This window comes from Cannabis sativa, chromosome 1, assembly GCF_029168945.1.
Source record: "Cannabis sativa cultivar Pink pepper isolate KNU-18-1 chromosome 1, ASM2916894v1, whole genome shotgun sequence".
Classification (NCBI taxonomy): domain Eukaryota; kingdom Viridiplantae; phylum Streptophyta; class Magnoliopsida; order Rosales; family Cannabaceae; genus Cannabis; species Cannabis sativa.
In genome coordinates, this window is record NC_083601.1 from 18,948,500 (window position 1) to 18,953,919 (window position 5,420).

The 5,420-nt window shown below is 40.9% G+C and overlaps 1 long non-coding RNA gene across 1 annotated transcript; it reads left to right on the forward strand.

Annotated features, from left to right (window-relative positions):
• Nucleotides 1–2,381: 2,381 nt before the first annotated feature.
• Nucleotides 2,382–4,763, forward strand: LOC133031655 (uncharacterized). Its single transcript, XR_009684749.1, has 3 exons — nt 2,382–3,066; nt 3,909–3,971; nt 4,448–4,763. It is a non-coding gene; the product is annotated as an uncharacterized LOC133031655 (long non-coding RNA).
• The last annotated feature ends 657 nt before the right edge of the window (nt 4,764–5,420 follow it).

Below are 5,420 nucleotides of genomic sequence, written 5' to 3' on the forward strand. Positions count from 1 at the left end.
TCCAACCTGAGCTTTACTTTAACCAATGCTCTGGAAAGAACATAGTATTTCTCCAAATACAAGTAAACTCTTGTTGTAGATTATCATATCAGTAAAACCCTATGTCTGATAAATCTAGGAAACTTTATTCACATAGTCATGTTTACTTTCCAATGTGTTGACGACACAATAAACAGGATCAAGTATGTGAAAAGGGTTTCAGATGAATTTATACATTATGTACATATAATCATGAAATAAATCATGTGAACCATGCAACATTAAATGTTATTTCTGATCTATATTAATAAGTAAATCTGATTATATTGAAATGAGTTTTATTTAGGGCATAAAACCCAACAAGAAGACCCTGAGGTCAACAGTGACTACCATCCAGACTACCCTGATGGTCATGGAGATGATGAAGCTGAAAGTCGGGCTAACAACCAACCAAATCATGAGATGGGGGGTTATCAAGCTAGAGGGCCGTATGCCCCTAATAGGCAACATCAACCTAAAAATCCACCCCAAAGGGGTAGGAATGACCAAGTACCACCCCCGACTGATGGAATGGCTGATAGTCAGAACGCTGGAGGGAGGCCAAGAACTGGGTCAGTTTTTGAACGGGTAGGCCCCCGAAGGGGTAGAGACCTGCGAGACGCCCTCAACAAAAATAGAGACAATCGCGGTTCCAACATAGTGAACCCGTTGAGCCAGACCAAGGGTACCAAGCGAATGTTGGTGCCAATATTGCTCAACCTCAACCAGCCACAGATCCGGTGATCCAGGCTCGGTTGGACGAGTTAACTCGATTGGTCAAGGACCTTACCGCACCAAAACCCACTGATTTGGACCTCAAAAGGAGGAGAGGGTCTGCCTTCTCCCAAATGATTAATGACCTCCCTATTCCAGCCAAGTTCAAGATGCCCACTTGTAAGTACACGGGTAGTGAAGACCCATTAACTCATGTGGAGAACTTCAAAATCCAAATGGACCTTCAAGGAATCAGGGATGACCTTAGGTGTCGAATTTTCCCTGCAACCCTCACGGACACGGCGCAACAATGGTTTACTAAACTACCCCCAGGAAGAATTACTTCTTGGGATGAATTTGAGGGGTTATTTTACACCCAATTCTCTTCAGCCCGACAGATACCAGCAGAGTTGGGTGACTTAGTCGCCATCAAGCGGAAGCCCGATGAGCCACTAAAAGACTACATTCAACGTTTTATGCAAGAGGCAACCAAAGTAAAAAATCTAAGCGATGATGGCAAGCGGGCCGCCATCATGGGAGGCATCCTTGTGGGAAGTCGGCTATGGAAAGATACAAGGCGGAAACCAACCCATACTATGAGAGACTTTCTTGACAGAGCAAATGAGTTTATTAAATTGGAAGAGGCCGAGCGAAACGCTCAAAACTTCAACCACACTAAGAATAAAAAAAACGGAACAAGCTCAAATAGTCAAAGCTCTCAAGGGGGTAACGCTAGGAATGGCTCCAACAATGGTAAGAGAGGGAATAACAGTAATGGCGGTAACAACAATGATAACAAAAGACTAAAGAATACCCCCGAGCCAGCCAGGCGAGATCCAATTCCAAGGTTCACCACCTATAGCCTGCTCCGGGACACAAGAGAAAATATCTACAATGCAACTCACTCAGTGGTACCGTACCGCAAACCTTATCCCATGAGAAAGGACATTAGCAAATGCGACATGAACAAGTTTTGTCGATTCCACAATGACTACGGTCATGACACCAATGAGTGCAATAATCTGAAGGAGGAAATAGAGTTTCTCATAAGACAAAACAACCCCAACTTGAAAAGATATGTACGACGGGACAATGACCGGCCCCAACGACAACAACAACAACAAGCAGTTGGAGATGACCAACAATTGTTACCTCCCCCCATTGCGGGCCATTTGGACATTATATCTGGAGGACCTCACCTTGCGGGGAACTCCGAAAATTCCCGAGAGAAGTACGCTCGGTCTCTGCGACATGAACTGGGTAACGATGTGTTGGCTGTCCAAGAGCGAGCTCCCAAGCAACCTCGTTATGAACATGAGTTAATCACGTTCTCTGAAGAGGACACCAAACACGTTCGATATCCACACAACGACCCCTTGGTAGTAGAGGTACAAATCGCCAATATGATTGTGGCAAGGACAATGATTGATAATGGGTCATCAGCCAATATCCTCTCAAGTCCTCATTGGAAAGGATGGGTTTGGGAGCAAAGGATTTAGAGCCCTGCGAACATCTCATCTATGGATTCACAGGAAGTGGTATGGCACCGGCTGGACTTATTAAGTTACCATTGACAGTGGGAACAACCCCCAAGAGTGTCACTATCATGGCCTTATTCGTGGTATTAGATACAATATGTAATACCCGGAATTAAGAAATGGATTAGCAAAACCCTAACTAGATAATTATGTATAATTGAGGAAATTATATTATTATATAATTTAATATATGTGATTTTATATGAATTTTAATATATTAAAGACCCCGTTGGTGAGCCAGGGGCATTTTGGTAATTATGACCCGAGAAGGGTAAATTGTTGAGATTAAATTAATTACGTGCTTAATAGAACTATATTATTATATAGTATACCTGTGTTGTCTTTTCAGGTGTGTTCTGACAGGTTGGCGCGGTATAGTCACAACCGGGTATTTCGGGCCGAACTGGGTTCGGGCCCGAAATGTAAATTGGATTAATTTATTTGGCATTATAATTTATGGGTGATAATCTGAATTTTTATTTGAAAATTATTGAGTATGAATTTACTAGAATACCCTTGTGTATGTGTGTGCATGCTTTATAGCCCTAAGGGCAAAATGGTCATTTTGACCTTTATGATATTTTTGATAAAAGGGTTGAATTTTAAAGAAAAGAAAAAGGAAATTAAATATTGTTTGCTTCACTCTTTGCTTCAGCCGACCCCTTTTTCTCTCTATCCCTAAATCTATTTTTTTTTCCAAACTTTGATTTTCTTGTGGGAAATTAGCTTTATTTGGTGCTACCTTTGGAGCTTGATACTTTGAAGATTGTTGAGCTTAGCTTGGATTTGAATTGAGGTAGTTTCTAGCTAAATTTTAATAAAATGGCTGCTGTATTTTTTAATGTTTAAAGCATGAAATAGTTGGAGTTGTTCTTGAGATGCATGATAGTGATTTCTTGTTAATTTGAGCATGCTATTACTTGAATCCTTTGAATTTTTTATTTAGATGAGAATTGGATGAATTCTAGGGTGTTCTCCATGTTTAATTCTAGTTGTATGTGTGGTTTGATTGCTGAGAATTTTAGTTTGGAGCTAACTTGTAAGTTCTAGCTCTTCAACATGAAATTGGGGATTTAATGATTGTTGTGCAATCTGATTTTTGGGGTTTATTGTTGGATGTTGATGTATAATTATGTGTTTTAGACCCTATAATATTTGCTAGCTGCTGTAAGTGGATTAATTGTGATTTTGGATGTGAAAAGCAAGCTTGAGTTCATGGAACTCAAGCTTGGTGCTTTAATGGCACTTTTTGATTTTTAGTGCAATTGTTGTGTTTAAGTTGTGGAATATGTTTATTATGACATATATTGATGCTCTGGAAAGTTTGGGAATGTTTGGGGATGATTTGAGTGAGTTTTGGGGGTTTAAAGATTGAGAAATTTCGTGTTCTCTGCCCAGACAACCGGAATTCCGGTTGGTTCATCCGGAATTCCGGTTGGAGTTCATCGGGAAATGCTGAAATTTATTTTGGCCATAACTTTTGACTCGGGACTCCGTTTGGGACGTTCTTTATACCGTTGGAAAGCTCTTTTCGAGCTCTATGTGATTATCTGTATTTGAAATGCCATGAATTTATTTTATGAATGTGAAATCAGGGGTTAACCCTATTTGTGAAAATCCCGGATTGTATGTGACTAGGATTACCGGCACCTGGTCAGGAGCACCCGGGGATTTGGAATCTCTACTATTGCGGGACAACAGGTAAGACAGTGATTAGCACGTAGAGTATGCGCAGTGGCGCTTATGTTGAGAATGATATGCATGAATGTTAAGTAACCGGGATTAGGGTTATTACCCTAATAGGAACGGTCTAATAGCCTAGGGTTATTACCCTAGTGATATATGTGTATAAATGCCATGCCATGTTAATTAAAATGAGATTTAAGGATTATGTGCTCAAGGCATAATCAGGTTGGACTCGGTACTCATAACCGAGATGAACCACTTCTAAGGCCTTAATGTATTTAGACGTGTGAGAGTAACACGTGGGTCTACGTCACGTAGATTTAATTAGATGTGTGAGCGCAACACATAGGTCTACGCCACGTAGACATAAATGGGCATGATGAAATAATATTCAGGTCTGTGCTATACAGACATATGTGAATGAGCATAATATATTTATTATGATTTATACTGTCTTGCTGGGCTTGGCTCACGGGTGCTCTACTGTGCAGGAAAGGGTAAGGCATTAGCTGATCAGCCATGAGTTTCAGGAGCAGGGCGAAGAATGTACATGTTCATGCCACTTCAGACCAAGCGGGTTATGGGTCTAACAGTGTTGACTTTTGTATTCTGTTTTGCCGCTTAGGTTGGCTAGTAAGAAAGAACTTGTAATAAGTTTGTAAATATTTTTGGGATCCCAACTATTTTGAAAAGTTTAAATATATTACAAGTTTATTTACAGTCTATTTAATATAAAAGTTTAAATTCTGCGCTATTTTAATTAGTAATCCCGGTTAGGGGATTAGGGCTTCATAAGTATTTTGGGTAGCGTGCCTAATTATTTAGGGCGTTACAATTTGGTATCAGAGCGCCAAGGTTTTTAAACTTCCTGTAGGCCGTAGAACATGTACATTCGTCGTCAGAGATAGGCTCGACTCATGGTGCAGTAAGTATTGAGAGTAAATACTTGACTGTATGTGTGATCATCTGTTTACCGCTTTCCATTTTAGGCAGTATGCAAGCATCTAGAGTATGTATGTGTTATGTGATGCCATGCTATAAATGCTATTTGTTTATGTAAATATGTATGAGGTAAATAGATGAGTTAGGGTTTAAGGCAATAAATGCGTAAGTGTGGTATTGGTGCTTAACTCACTGGGGTTGTTGATTACAGGGGTACTAGTAATGGACCCTCCGCAATCATCTAGACCACAGGGCGAGCAAGTAGAGCCCGGGGTTACCCAAACCGATCCACCAGCACTGCCTCCACCTCCGCAAAATCCGGGGGATAATGCGGGGGCCGTTAATGCTAATCCTCCTGTTGATTGGCAGCAGATGTTTCATGAAATGCGAAGTGTCATACTTCGTCAAGAGGAAGAGTTGCAACGTTTAAGGCAACAAGCTGCCCCAGTAAATCAAGGGTTACCACCAGCTCCTGTGCCAGTGGTGGGTAACCAAGGGTATATTATGCCGCACCGGGACTCT